General features: G+C 47.5%; 4 long non-coding RNA genes across 4 annotated transcripts; all 4 read right to left on the bottom strand.

Annotated features, from left to right (window-relative positions):
• Window positions 1-2,507: 2,507 nt before the first annotated feature.
• On the bottom strand, window positions 2,508-5,099 carry LOC128342332 (uncharacterized). The gene is made up of 2 exons (XR_008314906.1): window positions 3,036-5,099; window positions 2,508-2,924 (listed from the first exon to the last, which is right to left on the bottom strand). It is a non-coding gene; the product is annotated as an uncharacterized LOC128342332 (long non-coding RNA).
• A 2,680-nt stretch (window positions 5,100-7,779) lies between these two features.
• LOC128342336 (uncharacterized) lies at window positions 7,780-10,371 on the bottom strand. The gene is made up of 2 exons (XR_008314910.1): window positions 8,308-10,371; window positions 7,780-8,196 (listed from the first exon to the last, which is right to left on the bottom strand). It is a non-coding gene; the product is annotated as an uncharacterized LOC128342336 (long non-coding RNA).
• A 2,676-nt stretch (window positions 10,372-13,047) lies between these two features.
• Window positions 13,048-15,118, bottom strand: LOC128342333 (uncharacterized). The gene is made up of 2 exons (XR_008314907.1): window positions 13,576-15,118; window positions 13,048-13,464 (listed from the first exon to the last, which is right to left on the bottom strand). It is a non-coding gene; the product is annotated as an uncharacterized LOC128342333 (long non-coding RNA).
• Window positions 15,119-18,319: 3,201 nt separating this feature from the next.
• On the bottom strand, window positions 18,320-20,910 carry LOC128342335 (uncharacterized). The gene is made up of 2 exons (XR_008314909.1): window positions 18,848-20,910; window positions 18,320-18,736 (listed from the first exon to the last, which is right to left on the bottom strand). It is a non-coding gene; the product is annotated as an uncharacterized LOC128342335 (long non-coding RNA).
• Window positions 20,911-21,234: the final 324 nt, after the last annotated feature.

Raw genomic sequence — 21,234 nt, 5'->3', positions numbered from 1 at the left:
TATGCTGCTTATCTATGCATGGGTTAGCTTGAGCTTGCTTTTGTTCTGCTCTCCTGATTGAATTGCTACCGCTGTACCTGGATTACTTCCGTTGCAAAGTGTTCCGTGGATGGCCCCCACCCCCAATATGACTTCTTTTGCATTTGTGTCTCTTTCTTTGACTTCATAAACTGACCTGATTGACCTCAAAGGAAGAGGGCACATTATAAAAAGAACCATTCAAAAATAGAAACTGCTCAAAAATGCAAACCAAGCAGTGTAGGATTGTCTCATTGATACGGGAGGTGAGGTGTTTCTAGGATTCAAAGAGCAAACAACAAACCAAAGTATCATAAAGATGTCCCCCTCCCTGTTCCAGCAGGTTCTCTCTCCTTTGGGCGTCTGCAAGCCATGGGCCTTCCCTTGATCCATTGGCACAGACCATGCGCTTATATGTGGCCCCTTTGGCTTCACCAAATAGGTTTCTTCTCTGGGGACTCAGGATAAGAAAAGAAGTTCTGACTCACATGTGTTAAAGTGGGAATTACACCTTTTTCTAAACCTTCTTTGTCAAAACTTTTAGAGGTGAAAGTAGTGGCAGCTCTCAAAGCCCTCCAGATCTATGCTTGGGGCAGGATTTCCAACTTCAGCGATTTTTAATGGTAGGGCCAGGGAGAACCAACAAAAGGAAGTCCTGTTTCAAACAGTGCATCATGGATCTATGGAATTCTTTGCCAGGGGATGTGGTGATGGCCACAAGCTCGGATGGCTTTCAAAGGGGCTTGGACAAATTCATGGAGGTCAGGTCAACCGATGGCTACTAGTCTGGTGGCTCCCTATGGTTAACTGATGGCATCTGGATCAGCTGATGGCCTGGACCAAAGTGCTAAACGAGGAAGTTTTTGAGAAGGAACTCAAAACATACCTGTGTAGTCAGGCTTTTAGTTTATAGATTACATCTTGGTTTGAAGAGCTTTTATTGTATTTTCAATTAATTATGTTAATGTATGAATGGTGCTTATATTGTGAACTGCCCAGAGACCTTTTGTATAAGCGATAAATCAACAAATAAATAAAAAGTAAGAAGAGTTTCTAGAATAACTTTTTTGGGGAGGTTCATTGGGAAGATTTCGCAAGGAACTCTTAAAGCAGGAGAAGCTCTTGTTGCTGACTGGAACTAAAAGCTATATGCTGCTTATTTTTGTATGTGTGTTAATATGAACATACTTGATCTTGATCTGCTCTCCTGATTAAATTGTTACCGCTGAATCTGGATCACTGGCGGTGCAAAGTGTTGTGTTGAACCCATCATCCCCCAAGATACTACGTTTGCATTTGTGTCTCTTACTTGGACCTCACAGGCAGACCGGATTGCCCCTTCCACAAAATGAAGAAGGCACATGACTGCTAACTTGGCAAAGAGGCACCTTTAACGTGGTGATTAAGCACTTATTAAGCAGGGGGAGAGTAACTGGCCTTATCCACCCCTAGCACAGGACCTCCAGTGACTGTTGCTGGTGTCTATCTTGTGTTTCTTTTTAGATGTGAGCCCTTTGGGGACAGGGATCCATCTTATTTATTTGTTATTCCTCTTGTGTAAACCGCCCTGAGCCATTTTTGGAAGGGCGCTATAGAAGTTGAATAAATAATAATAATAATACAAGAATATCTGAAAATAGAAACAGCTCAAAAATGCAAACCAAGCAGAGGATGAGATTGTATCGTGGATACTAGAGGTGAAGTGTTTCTATACCTCCTGGACACAAAGGCAAGCAACAAACCAACGTAGCGTAACTGAGCATAGCCTGGGATGTCCCCCTCCCCTTTCCAGCAGGTTCTCTCTCCTTTGAGCATCTGCAAGCCACGTGCCCCCCCCTTGATTTGTTGGCGCAGACCATGTGCTTATATGTGACCCTTTTGGCTTCACCAAGTGGGGGATTCTTCTCTGGGGCCTCAAGATAACAAAAGAGGCTCTTACTTGCATTTGTTTCTGTGGGTAATGCCCCCTTGTCGGATCTTCTGGAGGCCAAACAAACAAACAAACAAACATAAAGTGGCAGCCCTAAATGTTCTCCACATCTGTGACTGGAGCAGGATTTCCAGCTGTGGCAAGTTTCAACGGTAGGGCCAATGTTCTCTGAACTCAACCCCATCTCCAGTAAGAGAAAGTGTCTTTCGTTAGTGTTGTTCGGAAGGAGAGTGAATGACGGAGCGATTCTGTGACAGATTGGTGAACTCAAGTGCTGAGGTTTTTCACCAATTACGCTCTTATCCCAAGGTGGTGTCCTCCACCTTCCTCTTATTTGCACAACCACCCTGTGAGGTAGGTTAAGTTGAGAAGCAGGAGCTAGCGGAGTGAGGGTTTTAAACTCAAATCTCCCTGGCCCCAATCAAACATTCTACCTCTGGATCCTAATATCAACCTGATCGATCCCCAGATCCATTGCCTGACATGAGTAATTTCCCCCATTGACTCCAACAAGCCCCAACAAGAAAGAGACAACCCAAGAAAGACAAGGCAACAAGTCTTCAAATCTATTTATATTTTATTTGGGGAGGGGTGGGAGGGGGAAAGACCCACTGCTTGACTCGTCTTCAGCGGCAAGCCAAGGCACTTGCAGAGCTCAAGAGGAAGGCCGTGCAGAGAAGGCAAAAAACCTGGGGATCCAGAGACCTCCCAGGGGAAAATTCCTTCTCGGCTCCAAAAAGCGGCAACCAGCCAGGCCTGCAGGGCCAGGTTAAACAGTGGGCCTTGGTCAATCTGTGTTGGGGCAGGACCACCAAGGGATGAGCCCACCCAGACACAGCTTGAGCTACTCTGGCTCAACCAGAAGGACCACACCTTTGGGAGCTGGGTCTTCGAGCTGCTTGGGGAGCTTATTCTTACAGGGAGGGGGAGACCCCGCTTCAGCCCTTAGCCCGAGAGGGGCACGTCAGACGGTGGCCTGAAAAAGAGAGAGAGAGACAGAGATGCCCTGTGTTAGATGGGTAGGAGGCAAGTGGGGAAAGGATGGGATGCCAAGGGGATGGGGTGGGTGGGTGAGGGTCCAACTTACCAGTAGGAGCTCCCGAAGGAGCCTGCAGGGGTCTAAGGGAGACAGCTCGGCGTCCTCTACCAGAAACCTGGATCCCCTACAGGGAGTGAGATTGCGGAAAAAGCCCAGGACTTCGGCCGCCCTCCCACATCCCACGGGGGCAAAGGGGAAACATTAACCGTTTCCCCTCTCCCCCCCCAGGGAGACTTAGCTGCTCAGCAAAGGTGGGCTGCTTTTATTGGGGCTCAGAGGACAGTGGAGTCTTATGATGCGGGCAGAAGTGGGAGGGGGCTGTGGTTGCTCTCCTTGTGACAGCAGAAAGAGGCAGGCCATATTGAGAGGGGCTTTGAAAGGAACCATATATGGTCAAAAGGGGGGAGGCCAACAAGGACGGGATTGTGATGCCCACTGGCAGAGGGGTCAGGCAATTGCTTTGTGATCAGTTTGATATCATCTGATATGAACTAGTTGAGTGTCAGCAGTTTAAGTGTTTCCCAAGCATCTCCCCAAAAGACAACCAGAAGTGTTCGGTGGGGTGTGTGTGTGTGTTTTGGCAGTATGGTTTTTCAATTGGCAAGCAGCCCTCAGTGGAACTTGACCAAAATAAAAACACAAAAACGGTTGCGGGTGTATGTGTGTGTGTGTGATATATGCTATGAAATGAAATATTCAGGGGGAAAACAGCTCAAAAAGTGGATAGTAAGCAATGTCACCCAAACAAAGCCAGAGCATCTTCTGAAGAGCAGATAGATTTCCTCCTGTTTTGGTCCCCCCGTGCCCAAGGAAAATCTATATAACTTAAAATACACATATAAGGAAAATGTCTGAACCTGTATACCTAGAGGAAACATCAGATCTATAAAATGACAATACCACATGACCCGTTGCATAAATATGCACAGGGTATTCCAAGGGAAGTGTGACTAGCACAGAATAGAGTGCATTCCCTTATTAATGGGAGCAGGTGCTGATGGGAGTTTTAGTTCAGCAACATCTGGAGGCCCCTAACTTGGGAAGGTCTAGACCAGCCCTGATCAACCTTAGCCCCACAGCTCTTTTTGTACTACAGTTCCCACAATCTCCAGGCACAGTGGCCCGTAGCAAGGGATTCTGGGAGTTGTAGGCCAACATCTGCGGGATGGCCAAAGTTGAGCAGCCCTGTTCTAAATGCTTGGGTGTGAGAGGTCTCCTGAGCAGGGGTGAGCTCTGAGACACTACAGCATCTCCAAATATTAAATGCCCGGACAGAGCTTAATTCACAGCATCTCCGGGCATCTTGCCTGGTGGGCTGTTTTGTTCTCCCAAGGGCTGTGGGAGGCAGCAGAATCCCCAGGATTGTGGCTGGCTTGAGGAATCCATGTGTGTGCCTTGTGCATTCTCCAGCCATTCCTGTGCAGAAAGTTTGGCAGAAAAATAAGGGAGTCCAGGGTCCCCACTGAGCTGCATGTCCGAGGGTTGGGCTTCCACCATTTCGCCTTCCCAACAGCCCTACGAAGCAGGTCAAGTCACAAGACAGCATGACCAAGGGAGGACGGAAATGCATGCAAAATATGTGTGCTCAATATATACTACGCTGCGTACAGATTGTCGAAAATGCTGCATGGAGTAGAGAGAGTGGATAGAGAAGCTTTTCTCCCTCTCTCCCAACACTAGAGTCCAGAGGTCATCCCATGAAAAGGAAGGCCAGGAAATGTAGGACCGACAAAAGGAAGTACTTGGTCAAGCATATCCTTTGGAGTTCTCTTCCATGGGTTGTGCTAACGGCCAGTTGCTCAGATGGCCTTCAAAGGGGCTTGGTCAAATTCATGGAAGACGGGTCGATCGACGGCTACTAGATGACGGGTCGGTCTGGTGACTCCCAGGATCAGATGACAGCCTGATCGAAAGTACTAAACGTAAGAGGGGCTTCTAGAATTGATTGATTAAGACCTCAAGGCCAAGCTGGTAGCTACCACTCTTTGTACTCTGGATTTCATGGGACCATGAGATCTGCATTGTTTTGCCTGTAGCTAATGCAAAGGACTTGGGAGAAGGACCTCCTAGGTCAAGTTCAAAGCACAGAACTGCAGGAGACCCGATGGTCGATCAATGGCTACTATTCTGGTGGCTCCCAGGTTCAGTTGATGGCCTGATCCAAAGTGCAAAACGTAAAGAGGGGCTTCTGGAATACCTTTGTTTCAAGATTCCCTGAGAAGATCTTGCAAGAAATCATAAAGCAGGAGAGGCTCTTGTTGCTGAGCAGAACTAAAAACTATATGCTGCTTATCTATGCATGGGTTAGCTTGAGCTTGCTTTTGTTCTGCTCTCCTGATTGAATTGCTACCGCTGTACCTGGATTACTTCCGTTGCAAAGTGTTCCGTGGATGGCCCCCACCCCCAATATGACTTCTTTTGCATTTGTGTCTCTTTCTTTGACTTCATAAACTGACCTGATTGACCTCAAAGGAAGAGGGCACATTATAAAAAGAACCATTCAAAAATAGAAACTGCTCAAAAATGCAAACCAAGCAGTGTAGGATTGTCTCATTGATACGGGAGGTGAGGTGTTTCTAGGATTCAAAGAGCAAACAACAAACCAAAGTATCATAAAGATGTCCCCCTCCCTGTTCCAGCAGGTTCTCTCTCCTTTGGGCGTCTGCAAGCCATGGGCCTTCCCTTGATCCATTGGCACAGACCATGCGCTTATATGTGGCCCCTTTGGCTTCACCAAATAGGTTTCTTCTCTGGGGACTCAGGATAAGAAAAGAAGTTCTGACTCACATGTGTTAAAGTGGGAATTACACCTTTTTCTAAACCTTCTTTGTCAAAACTTTTAGAGGTGAAAGTAGTGGCAGCTCTCAAAGCCCTCCAGATCTATGCTTGGGGCAGGATTTCCAACTTCAGCGATTTTTAATGGTAGGGCCAGGGAGAACCAACAAAAGGAAGTCCTGTTTCAAACAGTGCATCATGGATCTATGGAATTCTTTGCCAGGGGATGTGGTGATGGCCACAAGCTCGGATGGCTTTCAAAGGGGCTTGGACAAATTCATGGAGGTCAGGTCAACCGATGGCTACTAGTCTGGTGGCTCCCTATGGTTAACTGATGGCATCTGGATCAGCTGATGGCCTGGACCAAAGTGCTAAACGAGGAAGTTTTTGAGAAGGAACTCAAAACATACCTGTGTAGTCAGGCTTTTAGTTTATAGATTACATCTTGGTTTGAAGAGCTTTTATTGTATTTTCAATTAATTATGTTAATGTATGAATGGTGCTTATATTGTGAACTGCCCAGAGACCTTTTGTATAAGCGATAAATCAACAAATAAATAAAAAGTAAGAAGAGTTTCTAGAATAACTTTTTTGGGGAGGTTCATTGGGAAGATTTCGCAAGGAACTCTTAAAGCAGGAGAAGCTCTTGTTGCTGACTGGAACTAAAAGCTATATGCTGCTTATTTTTGTATGTGTGTTAATATGAACATACTTGATCTTGATCTGCTCTCCTGATTAAATTGTTACCGCTGAATCTGGATCACTGGCGGTGCAAAGTGTTGTGTTGAACCCATCATCCCCCAAGATACTACGTTTGCATTTGTGTCTCTTACTTGGACCTCACAGGCAGACCGGATTGCCCCTTCCACAAAATGAAGAAGGCACATGACTGCTAACTTGGCAAAGAGGCACCTTTAACGTGGTGATTAAGCACTTATTAAGCAGGGGGAGAGTAACTGGCCTTATCCACCCCTAGCACAGGACCTCCAGTGACTGTTGCTGGTGTCTATCTTGTGTTTCTTTTTAGATGTGAGCCCTTTGGGGACAGGGATCCATCTTATTTATTTGTTATTCCTCTTGTGTAAACCGCCCTGAGCCATTTTTGGAAGGGCGCTATAGAAGTTGAATAAATAATAATAATAATACAAGAATATCTGAAAATAGAAACAGCTCAAAAATGCAAACCAAGCAGAGGATGAGATTGTATCGTGGATACTAGAGGTGAAGTGTTTCTATACCTCCTGGACACAAAGGCAAGCAACAAACCAACGTAGCGTAACTGAGCATAGCCTGGGATGTCCCCCTCCCCTTTCCAGCAGGTTCTCTCTCCTTTGAGCATCTGCAAGCCACGTGCCCCCCCCTTGATTTGTTGGCGCAGACCATGTGCTTATATGTGACCCTTTTGGCTTCACCAAGTGGGGGATTCTTCTCTGGGGCCTCAAGATAACAAAAGAGGCTCTTACTTGCATTTGTTTCTGTGGGTAATGCCCCCTTGTCGGATCTTCTGGAGGCCAAACAAACAAACAAACAAACAAACATAAAGTGGCAGCCCTAAATGTTCTCCACATCTGTGACTGGAGCAGGATTTCCAGCTGTGGCAAGTTTCAACGGTAGGGCCAATGTTCTCTGAACTCAACCCCATCTCCAGTAAGAGAAAGTGTCTTTCGTTAGTGTTGTTCGGAAGGAGAGTGAATGACGGAGCGATTCTGTGACAGATTGGTGAACTCAAGTGCTGAGGTTTTTCACCAATTACGCTCTTATCCCAAGGTGGTGTCCTCCACCTTCCTCTTATTTGCACAACCACCCTGTGAGGTAGGTTAAGTTGAGAAGCAGGAGCTAGCGGAGTGAGGGTTTTAAACTCAAATCTCCCTGGCCCCAATCAAACATTCTACCTCTGGATCCTAATATCAACCTGATCGATCCCCAGATCCATTGCCTGACATGAGTAATTTCCCCCATTGACTCCAACAAGCCCCAACAAGAAAGAGACAACCCAAGAAAGACAAGGCAACAAGTCTTCAAATCTATTTATATTTTATTTGGGGAGGGGTGGGAGGGGGAAAGACCCACTGCTTGACTCGTCTTCAGCGGCAAGCCAAGGCACTTGCAGAGCTCAAGAGGAAGGCCGTGCAGAGAAGGCAAAAAACCTGGGGATCCAGAGACCTCCCAGGGGAAAATTCCTTCTCGGCTCCAAAAAGCGGCAACCAGCCAGGCCTGCAGGGCCAGGTTAAACAGTGGGCCTTGGTCAATCTGTGCTGGGGCAGGACCACCAAGGGATGAGCCCACCCAGACACAGCTTGAGCTACTCTGGCTCAACCAGAAGGACCACACCTTTGGGAGCTGGGTCTTCGAGCTGCTTGGGGAGCTTATTCTTACAGGGAGGGGGAGACCCCGCTTCAGCCCTTAGCCCGAGAGGGGCACGTCAGACGGTGGCCTGAAAAAGAGAGAGAGAGACAGAGATGCCCTGTGTTAGATGGGTAGGAGGCAAGTGGGGAAAGGATGGGATGCCAAGGGGATGGGGTGGGTGGGTGAGGGTCCAACTTACCAGTAGGAGCTCCCGAAGGAGCCTGCAGGGGTCTAAGGGAGACAGCTCGGCGTCCTCTACCAGAAACCTGGATCCCCTACAGGGAGTGAGATTGCGGAAAAAGCCCAGGACTTCGGCCGCCCTCCCACATCCCACGGGGGCAAAGGGGAAACATTAACCGTTTCCCCTCTCCCCCCCCAGGGAGACTTAGCTGCTCAGCAAAGGTGGGCTGCTTTTATTGGGGCTCAGAGGACAGTGGAGTCTTATGATGCGGGCAGAAGTGGGAGGGGGCTGTGGTTGCTCTCCTTGTGACAGCAGAAAGAGGCAGGCCATATTGAGAGGGGCTTTGAAAGGAACCATATATGGTCAAAAGGGGGGAGGCCAACAAGGACGGGATTGTGATGCCCACTGGCAGAGGGGTCAGGCAATTGCTTTGTGATCAGTTTGATATCATCTGATATGAACTAGTTGAGTGTCAGCAGTTTAAGTGTTTCCCAAGCATCTCCCCAAAAGACAACCAGAAGTGTTCGGTGGGGTGTGTGTGTGTGTTTTGGCAGTATGGTTTTTCAATTGGCAAGCAGCCCTCAGTGGAACTTGACCAAAATAAAAACACAAAAACGGTTGCGGGTGTATGTGTGTGTGTGTGATATATGCTATGAAATGAAATATTCAGGGGGAAAACAGCTCAAAAAGTGGATAGTAAGCAATGTCACCCAAACAAAGCCAGAGCATCTTCTGAAGAGCAGATAGATTTCCTCCTGTTTTGGTCCCCCCGTGCCCAAGGAAAATCTATATAACTTAAAATACACATATAAGGAAAATGTCTGAACCTGTATACCTAGAGGAAACATCAGATCTATAAAATGACAATACCACATGACCCGTTGCATAAATATGCACAGGGTATTCCAAGGGAAGTGTGACTAGCACAGAATAGAGTGCATTCCCTTATTAATGGGAGCAGGTGCTGATGGGAGTTTTAGTTCAGCAACATCTGGAGGCCCCTAACTTGGGAAGGTCTAGACCAGCCCTGATCAACCTTAGCCCCACAGCTCTTTTTGTACTACAGTTCCCACAATCTCCAGGCACAGTGGCCCGTAGCAAGGGATTCTGGGAGTTGTAGGCCAACATCTGCGGGATGGCCAAAGTTGAGCAGCCCTGTTCTAAATGCTTGGGTGTGAGAGGTCTCCTGAGCAGGGGTGAGCTCTGAGACACTACAGCATCTCCAAATATTAAATGCCCGGACAGAGCTTAATTCACAGCATCTCCGGGCATCTTGCCTGGTGGGCTGTTTTGTTCTCCCAAGGGCTGTGGGAGGCAGCAGAATCCCCAGGATTGTGGCTGGCTTGAGGAATCCATGTGTGTGCCTTGTGCATTCTCCAGCCATTCCTGTGCAGAAAGTTTGGCAGAAAAATAACGGAGTCCAGGGTCCCCACTGAGCTGCATGTCCGAGGGTTGGGCTTCCACCATTTCGCCTTCCCAACAGCCCTACGAAGCAGGTCAAGTCACAAGACAGCATGACCAAGGGAGGACGGAAATGCATGCAAAATATGTGTGCTCAATATATACTACGCTGCGTACAGATTGTCGAAAATGCTGCATGGAGTAGAGAGAGTGGATAGAGAAGCTTTTCTCCCTCTCTCCCAACACTAGAGTCCAGAGGTCATCCCATGAAAAGGAAGGCCAGGAAATGTAGGACCGACAAAAGGAAGTACTTGGTCAAGCATATCCTTTGGAGTTCTCTTCCATGGGTTGTGCTAACGGCCAGTTGCTCAGATGGCCTTCAAAGGGGCTTGGTCAAATTCATGGAAGACGGGTCGATCGACGGCTACTAGATGACGGGTCGGTCTGGTGACTCCCAGGATCAGATGACAGCCTGATCGAAAGTACTAAACGTAAGAGGGGCTTCTAGAATTGATTGATTAAGACCTCAAGGCCAAGCTGGTAGCTACCACTCTTTGTACTCTGGATTTCATGGGACCATGAGATCTGCATTGTTTTGCCTGTAGCTAATGCAAAGGACTTGGGAGAAGGACCTCCTAGGTCAAGTTCAAAGCACAGAACTGCAGGAGACCCGATGGTCGATCAATGGCTACTATTCTGGTGGCTCCCAGGTTCAGTTGATGGCCTGATCCAAAGTGCAAAACGTAAAGAGGGGCTTCTGGAATACCTTTGTTTCAAGATTCCCTGAGAAGATCTTGCAAGAAATCATAAAGCAGGAGAGGCTCTTGTTGCTGAGCAGAACTAAAAACTATATGCTGCTTATCTATGCATGGGTTAGCTTGAGCTTGCTTTTGTTCTGCTCTCCTGATTGAATTGCTACCGCTGTACCTGGATTACTTCCGTTGCAAAGTGTTCCGTGGATGGCCCCCACCCCCAATATGACTTCTTTTGCATTTGTGTCTCTTTCTTTGACTTCATAAACTGACCTGATTGACCTCAAAGGAAGAGGGCACATTATAAAAAGAACCATTCAAAAATAGAAACTGCTCAAAAATGCAAACCAAGCAGTGTAGGATTGTCTCATTGATACGGGAGGTGAGGTGTTTCTAGGATTCAAAGAGCAAACAACAAACCAAAGTATCATAAAGATGTCCCCCTCCCTGTTCCAGCAGGTTCTCTCTCCTTTGGGCGTCTGCAAGCCATGGGCCTTCCCTTGATCCATTGGCACAGACCATGCGCTTATATGTGGCCCCTTTGGCTTCACCAAATAGGTTTCTTCTCTGGGGACTCAGGATAAGAAAAGAAGTTCTGACTCACATGTGTTAAAGTGGGAATTACACCTTTTTCTAAACCTTCTTTGTCAAAACTTTTAGAGGTGAAAGTAGTGGCAGCTCTCAAAGCCCTCCAGATCTATGCTTGGGGCAGGATTTCCAACTTCAGCGATTTTTAATGGTAGGGCCAGGGAGAACCAACAAAAGGAAGTCCTGTTTCAAACAGTGCATCATGGATCTATGGAATTCTTTGCCAGGGGATGTGGTGATGGCCACAAGCTCGGATGGCTTTCAAAGGGGCTTGGACAAATTCATGGAGGTCAGGTCAACCGATGGCTACTAGTCTGGTGGCTCCCTATGGTTAACTGATGGCATCTGGATCAGCTGATGGCCTGGACCAAAGTGCTAAACGAGGAAGTTTTTGAGAAGGAACTCAAAACATACCTGTGTAGTCAGGCTTTTAGTTTATAGATTACATCTTGGTTTGAAGAGCTTTTATTGTATTTTCAATTAATTATGTTAATGTATGAATGGTGCTTATATTGTGAACTGCCCAGAGACCTTTTGTATAAGCGATAAATCAACAAATAAATAAAAAGTAAGAAGAGTTTCTAGAATAACTTTTTTGGGGAGGTTCATTGGGAAGATTTCGCAAGGAACTCTTAAAGCAGGAGAAGCTCTTGTTGCTGACTGGAACTAAAAGCTATATGCTGCTTATTTTTGTATGTGTGTTAATATGAACATACTTGATCTTGATCTGCTCTCCTGATTAAATTGTTACCGCTGAATCTGGATCACTGGCGGTGCAAAGTGTTGTGTTGAACCCATCATCCCCCAAGATACTACGTTTGCATTTGTGTCTCTTACTTGGACCTCACAGGCAGACCGGATTGCCCCTTCCACAAAATGAAGAAGGCACATGACTGCTAACTTGGCAAAGAGGCACCTTTAACGTGGTGATTAAGCACTTATTAAGCAGGGGGAGAGTAACTGGCCTTATCCACCCCTAGCACAGGACCTCCAGTGACTGTTGCTGGTGTCTATCTTGTGTTTCTTTTTAGATGTGAGCCCTTTGGGGACAGGGATCCATCTTATTTATTTGTTATTCCTCTTGTGTAAACCGCCCTGAGCCATTTTTGGAAGGGCGCTATAGAAGTTGAATAAATAATAATAATAATACAAGAATATCTGAAAATAGAAACAGCTCAAAAATGCAAACCAAGCAGAGGATGAGATTGTATCGTGGATACTAGAGGTGAAGTGTTTCTATACCTCCTGGACACAAAGGCAAGCAACAAACCAACGTAGCGTAACTGAGCATAGCCTGGGATGTCCCCCTCCCCTTTCCAGCAGGTTCTCTCTCCTTTGAGCATCTGCAAGCCACGTGCCCCCCCCTTGATTTGTTGGCGCAGACCATGTGCTTATATGTGACCCTTTTGGCTTCACCAAGTGGGGGATTCTTCTCTGGGGCCTCAAGATAACAAAAGAGGCTCTTACTTGCATTTGTTTCTGTGGGTAATGCCCCCTTGTCGGATCTTCTGGAGGCCAAACAAACAAACAAACAAACATAAAGTGGCAGCCCTAAATGTTCTCCACATCTGTGACTGGAGCAGGATTTCCAGCTGTGGCAAGTTTCAACGGTAGGGCCAATGTTCTCTGAACTCAACCCCATCTCCAGTAAGAGAAAGTGTCTTTCGTTAGTGTTGTTCGGAAGGAGAGTGAATGACGGAGCGATTCTGTGACAGATTGGTGAACTCAAGTGCTGAGGTTTTTCACCAATTACGCTCTTATCCCAAGGTGGTGTCCTCCACCTTCCTCTTATTTGCACAACCACCCTGTGAGGTAGGTTAAGTTGAGAAGCAGGAGCTAGCGGAGTGAGGGTTTTAAACTCAAATCTCCCTGGCCCCAATCAAACATTCTACCTCTGGATCCTAATATCAACCTGATCGATCCCCAGATCCATTGCCTGACATGAGTAATTTCCCCCATTGACTCCAACAAGCCCCAACAAGAAAGAGACAACCCAAGAAAGACAAGGCAACAAGTCTTCAAATCTATTTATATTTTATTTGGGGAGGGGTGGGAGGGGGAAAGACCCACTGCTTGACTCGTCTTCAGCGGCAAGCCAAGGCACTTGCAGAGCTCAAGAGGAAGGCCGTGCAGAGAAGGCAAAAAACCTGGGGATCCAGAGACCTCCCAGGGGAAAATTCCTTCTCGGCTCCAAAAAGCGGCAACCAGCCAGGCCTGCAGGGCCAGGTTAAACAGTGGGCCTTGGTCAATCTGTGTTGGGGCAGGACCACCAAGGGATGAGCCCACCCAGACACAGCTTGAGCTACTCTGGCTCAACCAGAAGGACCACACCTTTGGGAGCTGGGTCTTCGAGCTGCTTGGGGAGCTTATTCTTACAGGGAGGGGGAGACCCCGCTTCAGCCCTTAGCCCGAGAGGGGCACGTCAGACGGTGGCCTGAAAAAGAGAGAGAGAGACAGAGATGCCCTGTGTTAGATGGGTAGGAGGCAAGTGGGGAAAGGATGGGATGCCAAGGGGATGGGGTGGGTGGGTGAGGGTCCAACTTACCAGTAGGAGCTCCCGAAGGAGCCTGCAGGGGTCTAAGGGAGACAGCTCGGCGTCCTCTACCAGAAACCTGGATCCCCTACAGGGAGTGAGATTGCGGAAAAAGCCCAGGACTTCGGCCGCCCTCCCACATCCCACGGGGGCAAAGGGGAAACATTAACCGTTTCCCCTCTCCCCCCCCAGGGAGACTTAGCTGCTCAGCAAAGGTGGGCTGCTTTTATTGGGGCTCAGAGGACAGTGGAGTCTTATGATGCGGGCAGAAGTGGGAGGGGGCTGTGGTTGCTCTCCTTGTGACAGCAGAAAGAGGCAGGCCATATTGAGAGGGGCTTTGAAAGGAACCATATATGGTCAAAAGGGGGGAGGCCAACAAGGACGGGATTGTGATGCCCACTGGCAGAGGGGTCAGGCAATTGCTTTGTGATCAGTTTGATATCATCTGATATGAACTAGTTGAGTGTCAGCAGTTTAAGTGTTTCCCAAGCATCTCCCCAAAAGACAACCCTAAGTGTTTGGTGGGGTGTGTGTGTGTGTGTGTTTTGGCAGTATGGTTTTTCAATTGGCAAGCAGCCCTCAGTGGAACTTGACCAAAATAAAAACACAAAAACCATTGCGGGTTTGTGTGTGTGTGTGATATATGCTATGAAATGAAATATTCAGGGGGAAAACAGCTCAAAAAGTGGATAGTAAGCAATGTCACCCAAACAAAGCCAGAGCATCTTCTGAAGAGCAGATAGATTTCCTCCTGTTTTGGTCCCCCCGTGCCCAAGGAAAATCTATATAACTTAAAATACACATATAAGGAAAATGTCTGAACCTGTATACCTAGAGGAAACATCAGATCTATAAAATGACAATACCACATGACCCGTTGCATAAATATGCACAGGGTATTCCAAGGGAAGTGTGACTAGCACAGAATAGAGTGCATTCCCTTATTAATGGGAGCAGGTGCTGATGGGAGTTTTAGTTCAGCAACATCTGGAGGCCCCTAACTTGGGAAGGTCTAGACCAGCCCTGATCAACCTTAGCCCCACAGCTCTTTTTGTACTACAGTTCCCACAATCTCCAGGCACAGTGGCCCGTAGCAAGGGATTCTGGGAGTTGTAGGCCAACATCTGCGGGATGGCCAAAGTTGAGCAGCCCTGTTCTAAATGCTTGGGTGTGAGAGGTCTCCTGAGCAGGGGTGAGCTCTGAGACACTACAGCATCTCCAAATATTAAATGCCCGGACAGAGCTTAATTCACAGCATCTCCGGGCATCTTGCCTGGTGGGCTGTTTTGTTCTCCCAAGGGCTGTGGGAGGCAGCAGAATCCCCAGGATTGTGGCTGGCTTGAGGAATCCATGTGTGTGCCTTGTGCATTCTCCAGCCATTCCTGTGCAGAAAGTTTGGCAGAAAAATAACGGAGTCCAGGGTCCCCACTGAGCTGCATGTCCGAGGGTTGGGCTTCCACCATTTCGCCTTCCCAACAGCCCTACGAAGCAGGTCAAGTCACAAGACAGCATGACCAAGGGAGGACGGAAATGCATGCAAAATATGTGTGCTCAATATATACTACGCTGTGTACAGATTGTCGAAAATGCTGCATGGAGTAGAGAGAGTGGATAGAGAAGCTTTTCTCCCTCTCTCCCAACACTAGAGTCCAGAGGTCATCCCATGAAAAGGAAGGCCAGGAAATGTAGGACCGACAAAAGGAAGTACTTGGTCAAGCATATCCTTTGGAGTTCTCTTCCATGGGTTGTGCTAACGGCCAGTTGCTCAGATGGCCTTCAAAGGGGCTTGGTCAAATTCATGGAAGACGGGTCGATCGACGGCTACTAGATGACGGGTCGGTCTGGTGACTCCCAGGATCAGATGACAGCCTGATCGAAAGTACTAAACGTAAGAGGGGCTTCTAGAATTGATTGATTAAGACCTCAAGGCCAAGCTGGTAGCTACCACTCTTTGTACTCTGGATTTCATGGGACCATGAGATCTGCATTGTTTTGCCTGTAGCTAATGCAAAGGACTTGGGAGAAGGACCTCCTAGGTCAAGTTCAAAGCACAGAACTGCAGGAGACCCGATGGTCGATCAATGGCTACTATTCTGGTGGCTCCCAGGTTCAGTTGATGGCCTGATCCAAAGTGCAAAACGTAAAGAGGGGCTTCTGGAATACCTTTGTTTCAAGATTCCCTGAGAAGATCTTGCAAGAAATCATAAAGCAGGAGAGGCTCTTGTTGCTGAGCAGAACTAAAAACTATATGCTGCTTATCTATGCATGGGTTAGCTTGAGCTTGCTTTTGTTCTGCTCTCCTGATTGAATTGCTACCGCTGTACCTGGATTACTTCCGTTGCAAAGTGTTCCGTGGATGGCCCCCACCCCCAATATGACTTCTTTTGCATTTGTGTCTCTTTCTTTGACTTCATAAACTGACCTGATTGACCTCAAAGGAAGAGGGCACATTATAAAAAGAACCATTCAAAAATAGAAACTGCTCAAAAATGCAAACCAAGCAGTGTAGGATTGTCTCATTGATACGGGAGATGAGGTGTTTCTAGGATTCAAAGAGCAAACAACAAACCAAAGTATCATAAAGATGTCCCCCTCCCTGTTCCAGCAGGTTCTCTCTCCTTTGGGCGTCTGCAAGCCATGGGCCTTCCCTTGATCCATTGGCACAGACCATGCGCTTATATGTGGCCCCTTTGGCTTCACCAAATAGGTTTCTTCTCTGGGGACTCAGGATAAGAAAAGAAGTTCTGACTCACATGTGTTAAAGTGGGAATTACACCTTTTTCTAAACCTTCTTTGTCAAAACTTTTAGAGGTGAAAGTAGTGGCAGCTCTCAAAGCCCTCCAGATCTATGCTTGGGGCAGGATTTCCAACTTCAGCGATTTTTAATGGTAGGGCCAGGGAGAACCAACAAAAGGAAGTCCTGTTTCAAACAGTGCATCATGGATCTATGGAATTCTTTGCCAGGGGATGTGGTGATGGCCACAAGCTCGGATGGCTTTCAAAGGGGCTTGGACAAATTCATGGAGGTCAGGTCAACCGATGGCTACTAGTCTGGTGGCTCCCTATGGTTAACTGATGGCATCTGGATCAGCTGATGGCCTGGACCAAAGTGCTAAACGAGGAAGTTTTTGAGAAGGAACTCAAAACATACCTGTGTAGTCAGGCTTTTAGTTTATAGATTACATCTTGGTTTGAAGAGCTTTTATTGTATTTTCAATTAATTATGTTAATGTATGAATGGTGCTTATATTGTGAACTGCCCAGAGACCTTTTGTATAAGCGATAAATCAACAAATAAATAAAAAGTAAGAAGAGTTTCTAGAATAACTTTTTTGGGGAGGTTCATTGGGAAGATTTCGCAAGGAACTCTTAAAGCAGGAGAAGCTCTTGTTGCTGACTGGAACTAAAAGCTATATGCTGCTTATTTTTGTATGTGTGTTAATATGAACATACTTGATCTTGATCTGCTCTCCTGATTAAATTGTTACCGCTGAATCTGGATCACTGGCGGTGCAAAGTGTTGTGTTGAACCCATCATCCCCCAAGATACTACGTTTGCATTTGTGTCTCTTACTTGGACCTCACAGGCAGACCGGATTGCCCCTTCCACAAAATGAAGAAGGCACATGACTGCTAACTTGGCAAAGAGGCACCTTTAACGTGGTGATTAAGCACTTATTAAGCAGGGGGAGAGTAACTGGCCTTATCCACCCCTAGCACAGGACCTCCAGTGACTGTTGCTGGTGTCTATCTTGTGTTTCTTTTTAGATGTGAGCCCTTTGGGGACAGGGATCCATCTTATTTATTTGTTATTCCTCTTGTGTAAACCGCCCTGAGCCATTTTTGGAAGGGCGCTATAGAAGTTGAATAAATAATAATAATAATACAAGAATATCTGAAAATAGAAACAGCTCAAAAATGCAAACCAAGCAGAGGATGAGATTGTATCGTGGATACTAGAGGTGAAGTGTTTCTATACCTCCTGGACACAAAGGCAAGCAACAAACCAACGTAGCGTAACTGAGCATAGCCTGGGATGTCCCCCTCCCCTTTCCAGCAGGTTCTCTCTCCTTTGAGCATCTGCAAGCCACGTGCCCCCCCCCCTTGATTTGTTGGCGCAGACCATGTGCTTATATGTGACCCTTTTGGCTTCACCAAGTGGGGGATTCTTCTCTGGGGCCTCAAGATAACAAAAGAGGCTCTTACTTGCATTTGTTTCTGTGGGTAATGCCCCCTTGTCGGATCTTCTGGAGGCCAAACAAACAAACAAACAAACATAAAGTGGCAGCCCTAAATGTTCTCCACATCTGTGACTGGAGCAGGATTTCCAGCTGTGGCAAGTTTCAACGGTAGGGCCAATGTTCTCTGAACTCAACCCCATCTCCAGTAAGAGAAAGTGTCTTTCGTTAGTGTTGTTCGGAAGGAGAGTGAATGACGGAGCGATTCTGTGACAGATTGGTGAACTCAAGTGCTGAGGTTTTTCACCAATTACGCTCTTATCCCAAGGTGGTGTCCTCCACCTTCCTCTTATTTGCACAACCACCCTGTGAGGTAGGTTAAGTTGAGAAGCAGGAGCTAGCGGAGTGAGGGTTTTAAACTCAAATCTCCCTGGCCCCAATCAAACATTCTACCTCTGGATCCTAATATCAACCTGATCGATCCCCAGATCCATTGCCTGACATGAGTAATTTCCCCCATTGACTCCAACAAGCCCCAACAAGAAAGAGACAACCCAAGAAAGACAAGGCAACAAGTCTTCAAATCTATTTATATTTTATTTGGGGAGGGGTGGGAGGGGGAAAGACCCACTGCTTGACTCGTCTTCAGCGGCAAGCCAAGGCACTTGCAGAGCTCAAGAGGAAGGCCGTGCAGAGAAGGCAAAAAACCTGGGGATCCAGAGACCTCCCAGGGGAAAATTCCTTCTCGGCTCCAAAAAGCGGCAACCAGCCAGGCCTGCAGGGCCAGGTTAAACAGTGGGCCTTGGTCAATCTGTGTTGGGGCAGGACCACCAAGGGATGAGCCCACCCAGACACAGCTTGAGCTACTCTGGCTCAACCAGAAGGACCACACCTTTGGGAGCTGGGTCTTCGAGCTGCTTGGGGAGCTTATTCTTACAGGGAGGGGGAGACCCCGCTTCAGCCCTTAGCCCGAGAGGGGCACGTCAGACGGTGGCCTGAAAAAGAGAGAGAGAGACAGAGATGCCCTGTGTTAGATGGGTAGGAGGCAAGTGGGGAAAGGATGGGATGCCAAGGGGATGGGGTGGGTGGGTGAGGGTCCAACTTACCAGTAGGAGCTCCCGAAGGAGCCTGCAGGGGTCTAAGGGAGACAGCTCGGCGTCCTCTACCAGAAACCTGGATCCCCTACAGGGAGTGAGATTGCGGAAAAAGCCCAGGACTTCGGCCGCCCTCCCACATCCCACGGGGGCAAAGGGGAAACATTAACCGTTTCCCCTCTCCCCCCCCCAGGGAGACTTAGCTGCTCAGCAAAGGTGGGCTGCTTTTATTGGGGCTCAGAGGACAGTGGAGTCTTATGATGCGGGCAGAAGTGGGAGGGGGCTGTGGTTGCTCTCCTTGTGACAGCAGAAAGAGGCAGGCCATATTGAGAGGGGCTTTGAAAGGAACCATATATGGTCAAAAGGGGGGAGGCCAACAAGGACGGGATTGTGATGCCCACTGGCAGAGGGGTCAGGCAATTGCTTTGTGATCAGTTTGATATCATCTGATATGAACTAGTTGAGTGTCAGCAGTTTAAGTGTTTCCCAAGCATCTCCCCAAAAGACAACCAGAAGTGTTCGGTGGGGGGTGTGTGTGTGTTTTGGCAGTATGGTTTTTCAATTGGCAAGCAGCCCTCAGTGGAACTTGACCAAAATAAAAACACAAAAACCATTGCGGGTTTGTGTGTGTGTGTGATATATGCTATGAAATGAAATATTCAGGGGGAAAACAGCTCAAAAAGTGGATAGTAAGCAATGTCACCCAAACAAAGCCAGAGCATCTTCTGAAGAGCAGATAGATTTCCTCCTGTTTTGGTCCCCCCGTGCCCAAGGAAAATCTATATAACTTAAAATACACATATAAGGAAAATGTCTGAACCTGTATACCTAGAGGAAACATCAGATCTATAAAATGACAATACCACATGACCCGTTGCATAAATATGCACAGGGTATTCCAAGGGAAGTGTGACTAGCACAGAATAGAGTGCATTCCCTTATTAATGGGAGCAGGTGCTGATGGGAGTTTTAGTTCAGCAACATCTGGAGGCCCCTAACTTGGGAAGGTCTAGACCAGCCCTGATCAACCTTAGCCCCACAGCTCTTTTTGTACTACAGTTCCCACAATCTCCAGGCACAGTGGCCCGTAGCAAGGGATTCTGGGAGTTGTAGGCCAACATCTGCGGGATGGCCAAAGTTGAGCAGCCCTGTTCTAAATGCTTGGGTGTGAGAGGTCTCCTGAGCAGGGGTGAGCTCTGAGACACTACAGCATCTCCAAATATTAAATGCCCGGACAGAGCTTAATTCACAGCATCTCCGGGCATCTTGCCTGGTGGGCTGTTTTGTTCTCCCAAGGGCTGTGGGAGGCAGCAGAATCCCCAGGATTGTGGCTGGCTTGAGGAATCCATGTGTGTGCCTTGTGCATTCTCCAGCCATTCCTGTGCAGAAAGTTTGGCAGAAAAATAAGGGAGTCCAGGGTCCCCACTGAGCTGCATGTCCGAGGGTTGGGCTTCCACCATTTCGCCTTCCCAACAGCCCTACGAAGCAGGTCAAGTCACAAGACAGCATGACCAAGGGAGGACGGAAATGCATGCAAAATATGTGTGCTCAATATATACTACGCTGCGTACAGATTGTCGAAAATGCTGCATGGAGTAGAGAGAGTGGATAGAGAAGCTTTTCTCCCTCTCTCCCAACACTAGAGTCCAGAGGTCATCCCATGAAAAGGAAGGCCAGGAAATGTAGGACCGACAAAAGGAAGTACTTGGTCAAGCATATCCTTTGGAGTTCTCTTCCATGGGTTGTGCTAACGGCCAGTTGCTCAGATGGCCTTCAAAGGGGCTTGGTCAAATTCATGGAAGACGGGTCGATCGACGGCTACTAGATGACGGGTCGGTCTGGTGACTCCCAGGATCAGATGACAGCCTGATCGAAAGTACTAAACGTAAGAGGGGCTTCTAGAATTGATTGATTAAGACCTCAAGGCCAAGCTGGTAGCTACCACTCTTTGTACTCTGGATTTCATGGGACCATGAGATCTGCATTGTTTTGCCTGTAGCTAATGCAAAGGACTTGGGAGAAGGACCTCCTAGGTCAAGTTCAAAGCACAGAACTGCAGGAGACCCGATGGTCGATCAATGGCTACTATTCTGGTGGCTCCCAGGTTCAGTTGATGGCCTGATCCAAAGTGCAAAACGTAAAGAGGGGCTTCTGGAATACCTTTGTTTCAAGATTCCCTGAGAAGATCTTGCAAGAAATCATAAAGCAGGAGAGGCTCTTGTTGCTGAGCAGAACTAAAAACTATATGCTGCTTATCTATGCATGGGTTAGCTTGAGCTTGCTTTTGTTCTGCTCTCCTGATTGAATTGCTACCGCTGTACCTGGATTACTTCCGTTGCAAAGTGTTCCGTGGATGGCCCCCACCCCCAATATGACTTCTTTTGCATTTGTGTCTCTTT

The sequence above is a fragment of the Hemicordylus capensis genome, chromosome 2 (assembly GCF_027244095.1).
Source record: "Hemicordylus capensis ecotype Gifberg chromosome 2, rHemCap1.1.pri, whole genome shotgun sequence".
NCBI classification, from domain to species: domain Eukaryota; kingdom Metazoa; phylum Chordata; class Lepidosauria; order Squamata; family Cordylidae; genus Hemicordylus; species Hemicordylus capensis.
The sequence above is the reverse complement of the archived record's forward strand: the minus strand, read 5'-3'. Positions and strand labels throughout refer to the sequence as shown.